The 21,244-nt window shown below is 37.1% G+C and overlaps 1 protein-coding gene across 2 annotated transcripts in view; it reads right to left on the bottom strand.

The window, feature by feature from the left end:
• Ndst4 (N-deacetylase and N-sulfotransferase 4) overlaps window positions 1-21,244 on the bottom strand; it is a 270,123-nt gene that overhangs the window by 112,489 nt on the left and 136,390 nt on the right. The window lies entirely within an intron of this gene.

Genomic DNA, 21,244 nt, shown 5'->3' with positions numbered 1-21,244 from the left:
GCAATTGGGTGAATTAAAAATCTTCATATGTATTTGGCATATATATTGAAATCCCCATTAAAAAGAGGATATTTAGCAATAGGAAGACGGAACTTTTACTCTTTCTTCAGTTCATCAGCTTCATAGACATTTGTTGCTACTGTAATGAATGAAGTATATACTTTGGGTTTGTTCTGTGTATAAAATTAAGTCTGAAGTTTAAATGCTGTGAGTTTGAGAGGATGGTATTGTTGTTAGTGCTTGTATTCTAAGCTACACAAGCACCATCTTGGGGTATTCATGTGTTCCCCCTGCAAAAAATCACCCCAGTTGGGCCTGCTGATATTTTATATCCTGAATACCAGCTTAGGAAAGGGCATGCAATTTTCATGTCTCCATTTTCTCCCAACTACCTGTTTTATGAAACTCTGCATCAATTGCATATGACTTCCTCCAGAAGGGATAAGGTATATATAGGACAGGGAAGATTGAAGCACCATGTATGAATCACGAGGTGAAGTCTTTCACCCTTATTGAATAAGGTTTTTCACATGTTACCTGTTGGGAAAGGAAAACCTGCATTCCTGTCAGGAACCCTCACCTGTTCTGTTAGGTGCTATGGGAACACCCCACATTGTGTACCAATTTGTAAATGGAGACTGCTCATTTATTTCCCGGCTACCCTGACCGGAAATGATCACACAGAAACTGTATTAATTAAAACACTGCTTGGTATATTAGTTTATGCATATTTCTAGCTAGCTTTTACATCTTAAATTAACTCATTTCTATTAATCTGTGCATCTTGATAAGGTCATGGCCTACCAGTAAGGTTCTGTCCAGCGTCTGTCTCCTGTGGTGGCTACATGGCTTCTCTCTGACTCTGCCTATTCTCTCCTCCTCGCTCTGCTTGGAATTCCTGCTTTGCCATATTCTGAAGTGCAATAGGCCCAAAGCAACTTACTTATTAACCAATGGTATTCACAGCATACAGAGGGGAATCCCACATCAGTTAGGGTCCCCAGAAAACTCATTGGCTTCCTATAGTAAACTGGCAGAATCATGCCTTTGTTTGTCAGTGGAACCTCAGGAGAAGGGATGGGCATTGTTTATTTCTCCCCTGGGAGAAAATTTTTAGCTACAAATAGGAATTGAATTTTGTCCTTTGTTAGGCAGATGATGCAAAAAATAAAAATCTGTAACTTGAAAAATTACCTAACATAAAAAACATAGAAAAATGGAAGAAGACAGTGTGTGTGTGTGTGTGTGTGTGTGTGTGTGTGTGTGTGTGTGTGAGAGAGAGAGAGAGAGAGAGAGAGAGAGAGGAGAGAGGAAGGGAGAGAGAGTGAGTGTGTGGTATTGAAGCACAGCAGCCATGTAAATATTAACATAAAATACTGAGAACTTCTGTTTTTTTTGGTTTGGATTTAATAGGATTTCATTCTGCTGTGTTTGTAGTATTAAGATGCGTTACTCAGTTCAATAAGGAACTAGTGGAATGCCAGGATCAAAGTTATATGCTGACAATTTATTTCTATGGTAAAGTTAGATGAAAACAGGTAACAAAACAGACAGTAAGGAAGAGTTACAGTCCAGGTAAGGAGGTAAAGGGACGGTAAAAGTTAAGATCTCCCCCTTTGTCATAAACTTCAGAAATTAATTTATTCTACAAGTCATAAAACGTTTTGTGAGGTAGTTTGGTAAACAGTCAACTCTAAATCACTACAAATACACATTTAAAGCAAGACTTTGAAAACATTCTCTGTTATTGTATTGTATTTCTAGTTGTATGAAATAGACATGTGGTTTTCTCATTTCTACTTCTTTTATAACTTTCCCTTTAAGTGCTTATCTGATTCATAAAGTTTCTATGTAGGGCTAAATCTCATCAATTGAGGTTATAAATGAAGATACCCAGTCAGATATAAAAGTTGATTGAATCAATGAACTAAGCACAAAATTGTTGTCAATTGCTGTTTATGTTGTCTATTCTAGGCACACAGCACAGGGAAAGAATTCAGTCTTGGATGAGAAGCAAGCAGTAAGTGGATCACATATCTTCAGTTCTTCGCCCAGATGCTACTACAGTAGCCCCAAAGATGGGCACTAAATAGTTCATGTCACTATCAGTTTCCTTTCATGGAATGACCCTTTCTGTGTAGCCAAATTCAGCTCCTTTTCATCAAGACTGTTTTCTAACATCTATTATAATAAATAACTCTTATAGAAATACTGAACTATGAAATCAATGCTGTAAAATGAGCTACAGCCTTTTCATAGACACGAGGGAAATCTGGTTTCTTAGTACTAGTAAAGAAATATATTTCTTACAAGAGCCTCTCTCCTTTCCTCTATTCTCCTCTCTTCTCCTCCTTTCTTCTCCCCTCTGGTCCTCTCCCCTCCCTTTCCTTCCCCTCCTTTCCCATTCCCTCCTCTCCTCTCCTCCTTACTCTGTGCTATTAGAAATTGAATCTCATTCCTCCTTAATGCTAAGTAAGCATTATATTACTGAGCTAAATCCTGACACTAACAACTGTGTTTTCTGTGCGGGACAAAGTTGGAAAATGCCAGTAAGAGTAGTACCTGGGAGCTGACCAAAGAGGTTGCAGCTGTGTAGCCTGGACACATTGCAGGGTCCTTTACTGAACCACTATCAGCCTTAATTCTTTTTCATCTGGTCTGCTGCCAGGTAAATGGTTAAGTTGTAATGAAGATGAATGATCACCCAGAAAACAAGGTGTCCATCACGCCATCACATTTCCAATGAAACTGAGATGTACTTCCTCAAGAGAGAAATTTAGGCAGGAGGGTGTTTAAACCCCTTTGACGTGTAAATAGAATTGATATGGATCTTTTGCCTGGGAAGGTATTCCTGACTTACAAGAAAGGGAAATTTTCCTTCTACTATGTTGTTATTCTTGCAACTGCTTTATACAAAGGATTTCCAAGTCTCCTATAATTTAGCAAAGGACAAATCAACAGTGTGGGAATCCTAATATACATTAATAATAAAATTTCTGGGTCAATGTACTATGGTGTGATGCTTTGTTCCAAATGTGAGGCCTTAGCTGTTTGATAAACATGACAGAGTCATAGAAACATCTGTGTAAAAAAAGCAGAGTGTAAAGAGAATTGAAATAACAAACAATATATTCATCTTACAGAAAAACCCATTTCATTTTTGATATATAGTAAAGGGAATTGTGGAACTTTTCATGAAAAATCAGGAGGAAAAAGCAATTGACTCAGTGAGTAGTGAGGAAGGGTCAGTAAAAAAAAGACTTTATTATACTTATTGATTTCTGGGGGCTCAATGCAATACTATCTGTAAGGTCATCCTATTGCAGGGGCAACTAGAGCTCAATCAAAATAGTAAATCACACTAGGTAATTGTGAGTTTACACTTTTTCAATCAAAATGATAACGGAAACTGAAAAGTAATTCCCTAGTAACTCTTTGCCTGTTATCAAGGGGCTTACTGAACTAGAAAGCTTCATTCTTAACTGTCCACAGCTTAAAATCCAATTCACAGAGAGTTGGTCAACTACAACATAAACTAGGCATCATATTTACACAATAAAATTACAGACTTGGGAAGGCTTCTCCATGTAAATATTGAAAACACTCAGACTCTATAAGAAAGGCATAAATGATATTTGAGAAAACAAAATTCAAGTATAGCTTTTATTGTTTATTAGAAAATCATGCAAGATGAAGAAAATATGAGATAATGGGCAGCAAAAACATGTAATCTGCTAATAAGCAACTGTGTGCACAGGCTTTAAAAAGTGACATCATTTCAATGGCCTTTCAGAATGACATACTTCACAGGACTTTGGCGTGATCATGTTTTTCCAGTTAAATTACCATTTCTTGTAGGGGTGGTAGTGAGACAATGGTTTAAATTGTTGATATATGCATTCAGATCATTTTTAAAAAGCAGCATATAATAAAATGCATTTAGTGCCAGAGTGGCAACAGCAACTGAAATGAAGACACTTTTTAGAAAATTTATTAAAAATTTCTGCCTCCTCCCATCTCCCCATTTCCCCCATTTCCCCCACTCTCCCTTTCCCTCCTTCTCCAGTCCTAAGAGAAGTCAGGGTGCCCTGCCTTGTGGGAAGTCCAAGGCCCTCCCCACTCCATCCAGGTCTAGGAAGGTGTGCATCCAAACAGACTGGCTCCCAAAAAGCCAGTACATGCAGTAGAATCAAAACCCGGTGTCATTATCATTGGCTTCTCAGTCCACCAATGAAGGCACTTTTAAAATTATCCCCATAGGTCATGTATTCCTGGCAAAGGATGGGTGCCCGGTATCTCTTAGGTGTTTTTCAGTTCATTCCTGATGTGACCCTAATGATAATCCTGTTATGAGAACTGGAGACATTCCAAAAGTGTGAAAAGTGTGGCTATGAGAAAGTGTAGGGCATTTTCATGGTAGCAAGTGTGAGTGCTGGAATCACACCCAGGTTCTCTACAGTCAGTAAATTCTTTGGCTTTCCCAGTGTCAGCTTTTCCAGTGACCTAATAGATTTGATTCGAATACATAGTTTGGAAGCACAACTCTTCTCCATTTCTTCCCCCTTGGAAAAGTTATATGAAGTAAAAATTGCCATTTAAAAAAAATCTCCTTTGCTGCTAGCACTTTTTAATGCAAATGAGTTTCAGCCAATTAGGAGTGCTCAGGACTGCTTCTAGAGGGCTGCAGGAAGCAAAGGTTAAGTTCTTGTTGGAAAGTAAGATCTTGAAAACAAGACAACCTCCTGGCAGTTTGGGTGCAATAGGAAGCCCACTGCTTGTGACTTAGTTCTAGTGGTCTGAGAAATAGGAGCCCCAGGAGGACGAGTTCTCTATGACTCCTTGAGTCCTGAGAAGTTCAGCTGACAATCTGCCCCTCTGCCCTTAAAGAGTTTATGAAAACCCTCAAGGCACTGAGTAGAAACTCTCCTTGTTAAAAATAGCATGATGTTTTTAAATTGGAAACCGGATGGGAAGAGCTGGGTTTGCATATTCTAATACACAGAACAGGTTTAACAGATTGAGGTAAGGTATCTAATGTTTTGAATCCACGAGAAAACATGAGAAAAATAAAGAACTGTACAATGTTTACTTTTATTAATTTATATTTATGTTTAATTTAGATGGTTAATATTGGTAAACATCTATTTACTTGAGTAAATATATATATATATATATGAATATTTTATATGTCTGTAAAGAGTGTGGGAGGAGAGATTGCACACACACACACACACATATATATATAATGTTATACATGCATAAAATGGCTGGATCTTATATATTCGGTAGCCTGCAGGATACAGTAAGTGAATAGGAGACTACTGGTGATTTAAATGATAAAAACTAGAGACACATCCAAATAACTAGATTTAGATTTTTCTAGGCTTGGTGGTATGTAGCAATAAACCCAGCGCTATGGAAGCAGAGGCGGGAGGCTCATTCATTCAAGCTTATACTTTGCTATATAACAAGTTACAGGCCAGAACGAGTTACACTAAGACCCCATTTCTAACACTAAAACAACAAACAAAAAATTCAATTCTTCTACACTAAAAATAATCACTTTTGAGTTCCTGATTTGTGTCAAGTGTTTTATTAAATTTTAGGCATTCACTGGACATAAGTAACATCTGTACTGCAGTTTGAAAACTATAGACAACTGCTGGAAAAAAATAGATAAATGTATCCTAACTCTTGTGGAATTTGGTCTATGAACATTTGACTTTAAAAACTATTATTATCTTTTCAACTTGCAGATATTTTGTTTCTGGAAAAAATGATACCTTTGACACAAAAATCCATTATGGTTAAAATTTATTTCCAACTAACATTAGCTTCAATGAAGCAATAAACATATCTAGCAGTAGAAATTTACCTCGGGGTGCCTTTCAGACATCAGAAATTAAGCCCCTTTTGTGTTTTCATTGTCATCATCCCCTTATTCTAGATTATTTGTTTAGATTAATTTGGGGGTATTACAAGCTTCCTTCCATGCAGTCTCTACTACATTTTATTTTCAATATGTCATCTAATAGACTCAGAAATTTTTGTGCTTGTAGATTTTTTTCTTCTAATCACTACTGCAACCCAAAATATTGCAAGGAATTGTGTCAGGACAATAAGGTATTTGCTGTTCTAAATAGTGTCCTAGAGTGTCAAGGAACTCAAGGCAGGTAACTAAAGTTCAATTGTGGTTTTGTTGTTGTGTGAGCCTGAGGGGCTCACATGACATTTCTGTGCCTTGGTCTCCTCATCTATAAATTAACCTGAAAATATTAAAGAATTAAATGACAGATATAAATAAGTGAATATGTGTAATACATAAACCATTTAAGTGTTTATATACACTTAAGACACATAGGTCATTTCAGGGAATATATCAACTTTTCCAAATACAAATAAAAAAAAATAATCTTTAGGCAAGCACAGCAACTAAATATAAAAGAAGACAGGAAGTTTACACAAATAGATAAAAAAAATTTAAAAAGTGTCAATTCTTGTTAGTTTCAGAATGGAAGACTATGAAATCAGAAATGATAGTGATTTGTATTTTACTGGTGTCGCTTTCCTTTTCCACAGAAGGTGTGGGATATTTCACTGGTTCTCTGACTTTCTTGTATTCACTTGAGTTTAGAAAATGAAAAATTGGGACAACAGATAAGAGGTAAATGGGAATGAAGCTGCAGAATCTTATTTTCTCCCTGCAAAGTCATTTTGTGCTGTATGACTACTTCAGTCAAAGGCTAAAACAACTGTGAAAGAGGGCTGCTCATGGTGGGTAATGGGGTTTTGTAGGTGCTCTTTGTCCCTTGGAGGGTGCACTGACGTTATGTATGTGTATTTATACATACGTAATATGTATATTATGTGTATTATACTTTTTTCTTTTTTAGGTAAATAGTTGTTAGTATGATTCCATGTGACCTTATCAAACATATCTAGTGTGATTATATAGTGCCCTCTTTCTTCTTCATTTACCACCCTCTCTGCTCATTAAAGATACCTCTTCTTCTATTTCACCTATCAGATAACTTACATACTAAACAAGGACAACATTAAAGGACATCCCAAAATAGACAGGAAATGGGCAGGAGACCACAGCCCTACACAAAGAAGTATGAACAACTCAGAAGAGCTGGGACCATGAGAGGTGGTCCTGCCAAAGGAAGAACATACCAATTGATTTTACAGTGCCAAATTGACAACCTTTAAAAAAATGCCTACAAGTGACATTATATAGACTGAACAGGACACACACACACACACTAATATACATATAGATGTACACATGCATGCAGTAAGGATTAGTGAAGAAAACCCACGAATCTGAAGGAGAGTAGGGAGAGGTATATGGGAGAGTTTGGAAGGAGGAAACCGAAGGGGAAAACTTTTTTCTTATAATATAATATTAAAACAAAGAAATAAAAATAATATTCTCCACCCACACAGTGACAAGCCCCCTCTCATCCCAGACATTCTCTCTGTCAAATTGTGTGTTTCCTTTCCTTTCCTTCTTTTCAGGACTTGTAATTAAACAAATCTCTGCCTTCACAGCAATCTTAGGGCATCATTACTTCAATAAAGCCTTACATCGTGCATCAACTATTGCAAATTGTCCTTTCATTACTCTGGTCAGTAATAATTGCTGTTCAGTTTCATAGAACCTTTTATGGTAGAAGTGTTATCATAAAACCTCTCAGATTCTGGAAATAGCATGATGAAGGAAGATAGATTGAAAGGCACTGAGATGTATTGGTTCTGATGATTTTGCACCGTTTTTCTGGGATAATCTGAAGCCATCCTAATAAAAGGACAAAGCGATCTCTAGATAACACAAAGAAGCCAGACAGGCACAGGCGAGCATAAGCCACCCTCTTGAGCTTCACTTTGCAAGAATCTTTTAGTATATACTTTTCTGAAAGCTTGACACACTGTAATGGACTATAGGGAGAAAACTCTTCTCATGGTCATCCAGAATTTTCTGGATCTCTCAGAAGCTGGGAAAAGTTTCAACAATGAATTCAAGTTTCTAAATAATGAAGGAAAGGCTGGACACATGACTTATCCCCATAATTCTAACACTCTGTCCATATTCATGAAACAACATGGGATATGATTAGGGTTATTTCACACCCAAAATTCTTGGAATATTGTTGTATGCATTGCACTGAGGTAGTAAAATTTCTTTTAAAAACACAGCTGTTAAAAAATAAATCACATTTTTGCTTAAAAGCAGAATGTCAAAAAGGAAATTGGTGGAGTGGTGACAGCATAAATGAATACACTCTCAGTGAGGAGAGTGTGGATATTCAAGAGTGTCTTGTTGACTTAAAGCATTGATTTGTTGTCTCATATACACAGCTTCGGGGGAGCGACTCTGGTGCTAGGAAAATAGATCCCATTATCTGCTTCTCCTTTTAATAAGGGCTTGAGACCATATTGTCATCTTTGAAAATGAGCCTAGAATCATTGATTTTCCACTGTGTTTTCCAGGGCTGAAATTGTCTTCTGTTTTCATAAGTGATAAAAGCGAAGGCTGCATGACCCTGGAAATTGGCTGGGTCAGTCTTGACACTCTTTGGATTGAAGCCTGGTAAATGGTGACAAATCTCTGGAGGGCTCCGTGTTACAAATGGATTTTTCTTGGGAAAAAGAAACAGCACAGCAATAGCACTGCTTCTGCAGCGTTGAACTTTCTGATCCTAAGTAGAGCTATTTTGGTCAATTGAGACTCATCCTCTGATATCCTTGCTCCCACTGATAGTCTACTTTGCTGCTTAAAAGAAACTAACAGAAAAGTTAAACTAGCCTTCACTCTGACGATTGGGTGCTCCATTCCAGCAAGTTCAGCATTTGCCTTTCCAAGGTTTTATGTTCTGTACTCTTTATTTACTAGGCAAAATAATTTCTATAATTTTGTTCATGATAACATTGCTCAATGTATATCCACTGTATATATTGGTTGTTCAAAGGCATTGGAGATATAACAGTGAAGAAAATAGACAAAATCCCTTCTATCAGTGAGTTTTTTTTTGTTTGTATGATGAGACTGACATTATAAAAACAAATACACAAATTATTTGTAAGAGGGTGAACACTACAGTGGGAAGTAGAGGTGTAGAGAGGAAGGAAGGTTGTGGGTCACTGTATTAGATTGGCAAGCATGTGTCTTACACAAAAGGAAATGCTGTGGTTGAAGAGTTGAAGACGTTAAAAAATAAGATGTGATGGTAAGTGATCGGGCTTTTTCAAAGAGATTTTCAACTTATTTCCTGAAACATCCAGAAATAGCACCCAGAGCTGCTTTTCTAGAGGGTAAGCATACAGTTTCACTGGAGAGATGGCTGGAGATCTTTCTGGCACTTAAATGTTATTGGTGCATTTTTATTTTCCTTGAGTAAGGGAAGGAACCACAAGAAAGTTCTGAGCAGAGGAATGGCATTGCTCAGCCTATCACTATAAAAGTTTTGTGGCTGCTAGGATAAGAAATGACTGAAGGGAGGTATGGAGGAAACCAAAGAACACATAGCTCTGAAACAGCTCTGATGGGAAATGATGACAGCCCAGATCGTATGAACATGATGGAGCTCTTGAGAAAAAAAAAAATTTATTGTGGATTTATTTTTTCTTCATTTTTCTCTTATGTATGTGTGTATGAGTCTGTGTGTGTGTTTGTATGTGTGTTTATGTGTGTGTGTTTGTGTGTGTGTTTATGTGTGTATAACAAAATGTCAGGAATTTTCTTCAACTGCTCTTCCACTTTGTTCTGAATCTCTCAGAAATCCTGAAAGTCATGATTGTGACTATAGCGATGTTCCCATAGCTGTCTTCTTAGGCTGGAATCACGGACAAGCCACCATGCCATGTAGCCCTTATGTGGGTTCTAGGGATCTGAACCCAAATTCTCTTGTTTAGATGAGTGAGTTCTAGGGATCTGAAGACAAACCCTCTTGTTTGGATGACAGTACTTTAACCTCTGAGCAATCTGTCCAGCCTATTTTTGGATATTTTGTAAGAACTGAGTACAGTGCAGGAGAGAAAGGATATCTGGAAGGACTGTGCTTTATCAAGTCAGAGGAGGAGGTTTAAAGCTGGGTAGTTTGGGGGTAGAAAGATAAACAGGAACATTGTGTTTGTGCTTCAGAACAGGCATTTTGTAGCATATCACAGGTAAGAATACCAATAAGCAGCTTATTATCCACAAAAATGAGCTCAGTTGAGTTTGGTAGTTTCAAGGTATTTTAAAATAAATTTGTTATTATTATTATTTTATGTGTATAGGTATATTATCTTTATATATGTCTGTGTGCCTACAAGTATGCCCAGTACCTTAAGAAACATGAAGATGGTTTAGCACCCATGTTGGTACTAAAAGTTGAACCTGGGTCCTTGGAAGAATAGCCAGGGCTCATTTTTCTACCCCCAAAATAAAAATGTATTTAAAGCCATGTATATAAAACAAACAAACAAAAAAGGACAACATATTGTAAACAGAAAAAAAACATGTATAAGGATAGATGTTTGGGAGGTATTGAAATTAAGATGTAAGGAGAAGAAGCCAAGCATATATACTGAAAAACATACATGAGTTTTGAGCAATATAAAGAATCCAAAATGGAATGGGAGCTTTCTAAGAACAGAGCTCTTTTGAGGTGTTTGTGTTTGTTTTTTGAATATATTCATTATCTTTATTCAAGTTTTGTTTTGGGTTATACTTGGTGAAAGAAAAATTCTATTTTTTCACTTGCTGAATTATTTTCCAAGGAATTTTTGAAAATAGAAATGGAAATGATTGCTCTATCTTGGGACCTCTTTGAAAATCCCCATAACACCTTCCAGGTCATAGACTTTTCTTTGTGAAAAGCCAATTAACTTATAGTTTAGAAGGAAAAAATGCAGCTGATGGCAAATATGGTTATGATACTAGTGATGTAAAATAAGGACTAAGAATTTCTTGGGTTTAACAACAGATGTCAATCAACAACCTGTCCAAGACAGGTTGCTCATTAAAGTAACTTAAGATATGATAATAAGGTAGAGGCCATGAGTGTAGCAACAATTTGAACAAATTAAATTTGCTGTACAGTATAGAAATGGTTCTATAGTTTTAGTGAAAGGTATAGGAACAAAGAGTTATTTTTAAAAACAGAATTAATAACTTTTTTTAGATAGAGAAATAATTTGGAAGAGAGGAAAGACTCTAGACCTATGGTTATGAATAGTTAAGAGGAAAGTGGTTTAGAGAACTTGTAAAATCTGTGTGGTGGTTTGTTAAAATTCCCCTTATGCTCATATGGAGTGGCATTATTTGAAAGGAGTAGGACATGTAGACTTGTTGGAGTTGGCGTGGCCTGTTGGAGGAAGTGTGTCACTGGTTGTGGTCTTTAAGATTTTACATGACCAAGTCAAGCCCAGCAGCTGTCTTTCATCCAGTTACTACTGATCCAGATGTAGAACTCCAAGATACTTCTCTAGTACCATGTCTGCCCATATGCTGTCATGCTTTCCATCTTGATGACTAAACCTCTGAACTGTAAGTCAGCCCTAATTAAATGCTTTCCTTTGTAAGAGTTACTGTGGACATGATGGCTCTTCACAACAATGGGACATGAGCTAAGACACTCTGATATCTCAATTACTATTTCCTTAACACATTACTTCATATCAGAACACAAACTTGAGTGTTGTCTTGGCATGACAGCTTTTAAAACAATTTATACTAATCAATGATATCTATATAAAATATTTTACTAGATAATTTTGATGACTTGAATTCTAGTTATATGCTGTTAAAATTATGTTATTTACTCTGTAGAAGGGTTCAAATGCTTCAAATACAATCCATAAACACTAAAAAGATGGCTTAGCAGGTAGATCACTTTCTTTTCTACCAGGGGACCTGATCTCCATTCCCATATCCAGCAACACAGGGAATATGATGTCTTTTAGCCTTTGTGGACACACACACACACAATTTAAAAGTCTAAAATTATGCCTACTATTTTAATTCCATTTGCCTGTAATCATAGAGAAATTGCTTTTGTATAATAGGCACATATCAGAGTTTGTGTATGGTTGATTTTGTTTCAGTGAAATGAGAAGCAAGACCATCATTTGAAAAGGCAAAAGGGATGCTATAATAACTAATATGAGAAGTCAAAATTGAGAAACAGTGCTCGAGAAGAGAAAACCATTATTTCAGTCAGGGTTACATTTCTGTGATGATACTAAAGTTTTGTGAATTTGGAACAAGTTTCGGTCACATAGGAAGAGAGAATCTTATGTGAGGATCCAGCATACTGTGGGTAGTGGCACTCTTGGGAAGGTGGTCCAGGAGTATAAGTAAGGTAAGTAAAGCTGATCATGAGCTTAGAGAGGAAGTGATAGCCAGTCTTCCTCCATGATCTCTGTTTCATTCCCTGCCTCTGGGTGCCCGCCTTGAATTCCTGTCATAGGTGACATATTGTAAGTTGAAAGCTGAAACAAATACTTAGCTCACAATTGCTTTTGGTCATGGCTTTTATCTCACCAATAGAAACCTAACTAAAAGAGGAATTGGTACCAGGATTGCAGGGTATTGTTGTGACAGGGATGAACATGTTGATTTGGGGAGGATTGCAAATGTGAAACTTTAGGCTGAACAAGTCAGAATTCAGGGCTTAAAGAACTTTGTGGGTACTTGGGAGACAAGGTCACTGTGAATGATGGAAGCCTGCCTTGGGAAGCTTTGGAGGGAAGTTTGCGAATCACTCACGTAAAGTCCTCATCAGAATAATGAGCTCTGAGGTGAGAATCCATAGTGTCTAGTCAGCTAGTGAAGAATCAGCTGTGATTAATAAGATACCAGCACCACTAAAGTGAAACTTTGGTTTTCCTGGGACATTCGCTGTGCTTGTTAGCTGGGGTTGATAAGTCAGCTATGATTAAGAATAGTCCAGAACCATTAATTGAAATATTTTGATAGGTATATTTTCAGTGTCAGCACACAGAAGGTGTGGTCAAAAGGAAACCAGAGCTGTATCTCAGGCTGGTAGTCAAATTAGGCAATGTGTAAGAGTTTCACTGGTGGTCTTGGAGTTGTTGGTAAGATACTTGTAGGATTGAAGGGGTCACGGAAAGAAACTGGGACATGACATTGTGAGGGGTTAGGAGAGACCATTGGTGAATGTGCAGCCTCAGTTGCTATGGAGCCTCAGAACTGAAAGTGTAAGGGAGCAAAGGTGAGACTTGGTACCACGTAGCAGGATCCATGAGGAGGAGTCAGGAGAGATCACAGCAAAGGCATAACCAAGCTTTGTGGTGATTCTAGTACACTGAAGATGCCAGGATTTCAGTACTACAAAGGATGGCTCTAGTTGCCAAGTGGAGCCAACCTGAGTCTTTGAGACAGCTATAAGCGCAGTGAATGGCAGAGACAGTGAAGGTGGGCTCTCCAAGCCCTTCGTAATCCATAAGATCATGGATGAGTCCCAGACATTGGATAATGCTTATGTATATTGTTAGAAGATGGTTAGATTCGATCTTCCTGTGATCGTACCCTGCTTCTTCCCAATAAGAAGTATGCAACTTGTTTTGATTTTACAGGACCCTACAACTGATAGGTTGAGTTTTTAAAGAGCTCTTAGATTTCTAAAGAGGACATTGGCTTTTAAAGTGTTGAAAATTTAAAGACTGTGGGCCTTTTAAGGTTATGTTTTATATTTTGATGTTAGCATGAGATGTTGGGGACAACAAAAAAGGAACAGTTTTGATTTAATTAGGATGCCTTTTTGTGTTAAGCTGACAAGGGGTCAATTGTGCTGGCTAGTCTCTTTGTTAACTTGATACAAGTATGGGTCACATGGGAGGGGCGAACCTCAGTCAAGAAAACGCTCCCTCAGATTGGCCTGTATGTGTGACTATGAGGCACTTTTCTCCTTAATAATTGATATGGGAGGGTCTACATCATGTTAGGGAGTGTGTCTTCTGGGCAGGTGATCCTGGGTCGTTTAAGAAACTAGACCGTGAAAGTCATGGGGAGCAAGTTAGTAAGTGGCATTTCTCTGTGATTTCTGTTTCAGTTCCCAACTCCAGGTTTCCTCTCTACTTGACAAGTTTTAATGATGGACTTCATCAGCACGTGTTTGTAATATTCGCTCTTTCCTCCTTGAGATGCCTGTGGTTTTAGTCTTTGTTATAGCAATAGGAAGCAGACTAGATCAATAGTTTTACATGACACATATTATATAATTTTCGTAGTTTGTTCATTTGTAAGTTTCTCTCAATAAGTTGATATATGTAAATTTTGTTTGGTACAAACTCTATAGCAGTCTATAAAAAGACACAAATGTCAACTTTTCAGCTTAGTTCTTTGAACAAACCACTGATTTAGATAAGAGAGCTAAATGGTATGTGTTTGTTAAATGAGGTATTTTGAAGCTGTCTAAAGTGTACTTCCTTCTCTGACTTTTAAAGTTTTTGGATACTTCTTCTATGATATAGCTTATTAGAGTTAATGTCATTGATTTAAATATTTCTCTGCAGTGGAACACGTCTGTAATGCTACTGTCAAGTCAAGCTGAGATTTCCATTAAGAAGTGTTTTCCCTTTTAATGTCAGCTTAACACATTTATGGGGAAATGTTTCAAAGTTCAGGATCTGCATGAGCTATCTCTCTAGCTCTCACTTCCTTTTTCCAACCCCCAAACACAATGTTACTCCATTTTGTGCTATTACACTTTGTACCATCTCTAAATTAAAGAATTCACATCTGTGATTGTTTCCAATTTTGTGGAACATTTGCTCCGATGTAAAACAGGTTAGATTTCATCATAAAAATGAGTTTATTTAAGTAATTTCTACCTACATATCAACAGAATTAAATGAATAGTCATATTCCCCCGAATAACTGCTGTACAGCTGAAATGATTTTCCTCTAGACATGCTCACGTGTTCAAAATAAAATCACAGCTAATTACCTCATGTCTGTTTTATTGTTGACATGCTAAAGTGGTGTCATGTTTGGAAACAGAAAGCCCTGATGCAGACCTCATCCACAAACAGCTCACATCTAGCACCACGATGGGAAGGGTGCCCGCACTTTAACGCTTCCTGTTGCCAATGTGTTTAGAGTTCTCACATCCCTCACTTGTGAGGAAATGACTGCGGAGACCGGAGATGTGCCCTGTCTAAAGATGCAAGGAGAGAAAGGTTCAGAAACTATCCAGGAAGTTGAAACACTCTCCCAAGTGGAAAGAATTTTTCAAACTCTAGAGAGGAAGCTAAGGTGAGAGGGAGAGCAAGACACAGCAGGACAGACACCAGAGATAGACAGGTGGAAACATTTGAGGAATAATAATATTTAAGAGGGATATGTAATAGCATAATAATGATGAAAAAATCAAACCTTCATTTTAATTATTCCTTTAGCTTAATAATTAGGAACAAGTTTAATCATTGAAATAATGACATTAAAATTTATCAGTGAGAGTTAATTATGCTACTATTGACCATTCTTAGAATTGACTCACTGAACTTCTTTCTAATAGTTGATTGAAAAGCAGCCATAAAAATATCACTATTAAGTTTTCTTTTTTTTTTTTAATATTTATTTATTTATTATGTATACAATATTCTGTGTGTATGCCTGCTGGCCAGAAGAGGGCACCAGACCTCATTACAGATGGTTGTCAGCCACCATGTGGTTGCTGGGAATTGAACTCAGGACCTTTGGAAGAGCAGGCAATGCTCTTAACCTCTGAGCCATCTCTCCAGCCCACTATTAAGTTTTCTTAAAAGGTGTTTGGGGCATTATTTTCTGGGTTTTCTTGCATATGAATATTCTGTCAGAACATCTATTATGATACAAATAGCAGAATATAAGTGTAGGCCTGACTCAAAATACTAGGTGAAAGAATGACATGGCTAAATAAATAAGTAATGATTAAATAGAACATTAAAGAGCTCTGTTACATAGGCAGTGGGTTCCGCTTCTGAACCAGAAGTATAAAAATAGAATAGGGTAAAGACAGAAACTCCCACTCCCCATCACAAACACCAAAGCAAAAAGAAATAGAAAGCCAAATTGTTGCCAAAACTTCTTTATCAGATCAAGTATGTCAAACATGAGGTCTGGAATTCTTTTGGTCTTTAAGTCATACTTTGAAGACAAGCACTTTAATTTAGCTAGCATCCCACTATGTGTGGGAAAGGACAAACAGCAAATGGGAAGGGCAAGCACGAGCTGCATCTACTGCCTTACTGGAGCCCCTACTACCTGAGGGAAAGGCTGATAAACTGCGCTTAGGATGGCCACAATGTCTCTACCAGCAAGCAATATCTTCACTCTTCCACAGAAAACATAAAACCAAGCAGGCTTATTTGTTTAGAAATGATGCCCAAGCACCTAAGTCAATAGAATACCGGAACAAGATGGTAGGAATATTCTGTTACTAAAAACCCTATTTTCTAATCTCATTTGTGACTGGGAAACAAAAATAATGATCTGGAAGTTTATGGGGAAAGTTAGTTAGGGCCCATTAAAGAGGAACACATTGTCGTCTGACTTGAAAATACAGAGAAATTGTATTTCAGTAGCAAGGTTCTAAGCTAAGGTGGTTAATATAATTGAATTTCGGTCCTGGTGCACACCATCAGGGTGGAATGCTCCTCGATATCCTACCCGACACAAGATGCTTTTTTCACATTTCCTAATTCCCAGATCCAGCCCTCTTTGAAAAAAAATCTATTTCTTATACCTTTTGTCAACAATTGATGTTCCATTTGGAGGTTTGCAGGGGAAGGGTTATGGGAATGTATTTATATTCTGCAGATTTCATTTTTCTAGGGACAGAGTGGGCCACAGCAACCACTCATGCATAGCTGGGCAGTAGGGCTCAGAAGGCACTCCTTGGCATCATGACTCCAAGTCTACATATCTCTGGGTCACTTGCATACCTCAAGGTTTACACATTTTAGGTGGATGTGGATCAACTGTTTTCAACTTTTCACTTCTTTATTTACTTAGATGGTTTCAATTTAGTCAAGGTCTTGCTATGTAGACCAGACTGACCTGGAGCTCTCAGTCGTCCTGCCCTAGCCTCCAGAGTATTAGTATTATAGGCATGCAGAACCACATGAAGCTCACTAATTAGATAACAAGTCCAGTTTTGTCATCCATATTTGTTTTTGATGGAATATTTAGGAAGGCATTCATCCCCTGAAAAATTTGGGATTCCATTCTGTATTGCATGGAGGGTTGCTTAGCATATTTGTTGCATTTTTTCTGCTCCCAACTTGAATGTTACATAAGCTTGCGTGAGGAATAGTGTTAGTTATCTTCATCATGAAATATAGAACATAGACCCTGGGGGTGAGATTATTTTAATTGCATTAAGTGAGGTAGGAAGAGACACCCACTCTGGGTGCCATACATTCTCATGCCTGCCTTCTGGGACTCTATAAAATGGCAAAAGAGAGTTGAGCACAGTAAGCATATTACCCTTCCTCTAAACAGCTACTTCAAGTTCCTACTGCCTCTACATCTCTACCGTCTGGACTGTATCTCGAACTAAGAGCTAGATAAACCATTTTGAGATGCTGTGGAAAAGGTGTTTTCTCACATCAACAGGAAGAGAAACTAAGATGCCTACAAAAGTCAGCTGGCTGTCTTATACAGAACAGCCTCTTAATTTTTTTTAAAAAAAGAATATGTGTTTCTTAAAGAGATATAGTAACCATGATAATTGCGTTAAATAGTCTTTGAGACACTTATTCACCAGAGTCTCGTACGTGTTATAAACACGCACACAAAAGGCAGTTTACAGCCGTGTTACATACTTAACACCAAAAACCATTAACAAAATTAGCCAGCACCATTGACATAATAATTAGTCAAGGTGAACTTTGAAATAAGATCTGGAGCTGGGAGTATGTGCTGATATGTGCACCTGAAAGTCAAACCTCAGAAGGAAGAGTTATAATGTTTAACAACAGTTAAGGCTTTGCTTTGTTGAGAAGAACATTGATTTCTCTTTTAGAAGCTGTGCATTGTATATTGTTTTGTGTAACACAAATGGAAGCTGCTAGTTAGAGAATATAAGTTAAATAATGCCCATGCCTGCCATCCTGTCCCTGAAGTAAAACTACTACTCCTGTCCACGTGGAGCACCTGGCAGGGGCAGAGACTCTGAACGATCTGAAATGATATTTAGAAGCACACACTTCCCTGAGATTACTGCAAAGCAAAGCAAACAGTGAGAATGGCTTTCAGACTTTCTGCTTACCGAAATAATAATTACAAAGTATTCTAATCAGATAGATATAAGCCCTAATTGATTAAAAGCAACCCCTCACAGGTAATATAAACAGCTCATTCCCTGCTGTTGGGACCAGCCAATATGCAAATGCATTTTTGATGATATTTATTTCTTTGAGTTTAAACAAACATGTTCAAAAATGAAATTGCTGCATGATAGGAGAAAGATGCTCTTTGAAAATAGGATGTTTGAGAATGGTGCACATCTGCCACTATCTTCTGCTGGGGCAATCAAATAGATAAATATCTCTTTTAGAGAGATTCTGTCTGAGGGAAATTCTTAAACCCACCTGCCAATACCACATCAACAGGTCAAGGACTTTTACTGATATAACCCATGACAAGAAATGTCGTTTTTCTCTAAATCCTTTGCTAAGCAGTATGAATATTAATAGGTAGTGAAATACCAATTCTCATTTGCAGCCAGAGAGTTTGTGATATCCTTGTGGGCTTAGTGAAAATGGGAATTTATGAGAACCTTGGAGGTTTCTTGAATAAGCTAACCAAGAACTTTATTAAATAATTTTACCCTACTTGTCAAAGGGCAAAAATCCATACCTACTGTGAATGAGCTCTTAAAAGAAGAAATACACATATCTTATTTTGTTAAATACTCCAATCAGTAAACTGTACATGTATGGGAGATCAAGTCAGGACCTTGTGCATGCCAGACAAGCATTCTGTCATCGAAATACATCCCTACTTCTTGTCTGTAACTTCTTCTACAACGAAAACCTCCAATCTCTGGGAAAATGTAATGGAATATGTACTGTTAAATTATTAATTTAAAACTAGCAATGTATGGCTATAGTCAATGACTAAAATAATTTATCTCTTTAAGTGATGGTTTTCAGTTACAGATACATAACCCACAATATTTAACATAATATTTGGTGTTACTATTATATAAATAAAAAGTCTCATCAACTTTACTCTCTTGACTGAAGTATAAAATATTAACATGAATATAATAAAAACTTGAAAGTGCAAAGACTCTGATTGAGAGAAATTTGGAATAAGATCCCAGATGATTTATGCCTGTGAGCACTTTTGAACAGTATCAAGGATGAAAAAGACTTGAATATTAAACTTAAAAAACAAGAAACATTATAATGTAGCTTTATCTATTCTAATTACACAGATCATGAAAATATTTTGAAATTGTTAAAAATGGCACCTGTAAATAAATGTTGTATATCCAGTAACAGAAACATGAAGTATTCATGTAATTAAGCCTCATGTTTACTGGCTGATGACCTGCAATCTTCCCACTGTGACTTAATGTGCTCTTTCCATGGTGTTCTCATTATCATATATTTTTCAGTGAACAGAACTGGCTGAAATCAAGATCAAGATCATGTGCATATCCTGTTTTGAAACACTTAGCAAATTCATTGCTCTGTCTTTAAGGGAAAAAATTGGCATTAGGTTTTATTATTTAATGCTTTTTAAACAAAACTTACTTTTGCCCACTCTAGGATTCAAAAATGCTGCTATAAAAATAAACACAAGAGACTTAATAAACAAAATATTTCCAAAGCCCCAGTGGAAATCTAGAAATTACAGCCCATCAGAGCAAAGTATCAGAAATCCTAGATTCATTTCTATTACGGTACTTAAATAGAGAAGGATGATGGCAAATTAGGGACAGAAAATTGAAAAGAACTGGGATTAAAAGATATTAAAAATGAGCTAAATTAAAATTCATTCCTCTTCAGAGAGCAAGAAAAAGAAGAAACGGATGCTGAGGTAAGAATATAAGTAGGACACGTTGGGACAGAAAACAACGAAAAAGCTAGAGTTTCTCTAGCCTCTTTTAGAAGATGATGTCACTACAAAATGTTCCTTGACTTAGTTGTTTTAAGTATATATGCAGTATAGAAAATGAAATGGAAGGAAATTAACTTATCAAATTCAAGAACTATAGAACTTCAGAGGAGGTAGGTCAACACTCGTTTTGATGAAGAGCAAGAGAACATTGGGTCAAGGTCAAACCCAATGAAATCAGCAATAATGGATGAGTAAAAAGAAATAATGTGATTACTTCACCAACACATTTTGACAGCAGTTATCAATGATTAGCAACTACTAGAAAGAAGACAAACTAAAGACTACTGTGAATCTATTAAAGATGAGCATGTGCAGCGTACGAAACACACACCAGAGACTTAAAGGGGGTTTCATTCTGATAGTGAGGTTGTCTTAATGACAAACCGCCAGGTCCAGGTGGCATGCTGATATCTGAGCTCTAACCTGGTGAGGATGGACTCAGAAAGGTGTCCAGTGAGGACACCAAATGCCAGTGAGGAGTCTACTGCCATAAATCAGCTGAGATAAAGATGGTGGAGTTCTGACTACTAAAGGTAAAGCATGAGAAACTCCCTGAAATTGCTTTTGGGGAAACCCTGGCAACTGGTCTAAAAAGGATGTACTTGAAATCTTTTCTAAAATGCTCTTGAAAATGAACAAAAAAAGAGAGCTAATGAAAAGAAATAATAAATTATGGAAAGATCCAGAAAAGTAATAATTGATTTTGACCTTTATTTCTCTGACCCTTTTAAAGTAGTAGAATTTTTAGTCAATATGGCAGGACTCTTTGCCTAAGCTCTCAATCTACATAAATGTTTTCACCTTTGAGAAGAGGCCCTCAGCAATCCTGTCAAGCTTTGTGTAGAATCTTAAATTATCTTAAGTTAACTAAGATATCTGGGGCTCTATTCAATCTAATCTCATTGAAAAAGGGCAGAATGTACTTTAGGAAAAACGAAAAATTCATAGAATGGTGGTTCCACCTATGCCCAGACAAGTAAATTGGAAAGATCAAACACTCCTGCACCTATTTGGATCCCATCCTCTAAATCCAGAGAAAATGCTGAGAAAAGCAAGCCTCATAACCACCTGCAATATCTCTGCAAGAGAGATTTCACCAAGGACGGCAGGTAATAAGAG

This window comes from Chionomys nivalis, chromosome 18 (genome assembly GCF_950005125.1).
Source record: "Chionomys nivalis chromosome 18, mChiNiv1.1, whole genome shotgun sequence".
NCBI classification, from domain to species: domain Eukaryota; kingdom Metazoa; phylum Chordata; class Mammalia; order Rodentia; family Cricetidae; genus Chionomys; species Chionomys nivalis.
Note: the sequence above shows the minus strand (reverse complement) of the source record. Positions and strands in the feature narration are given on the sequence as shown.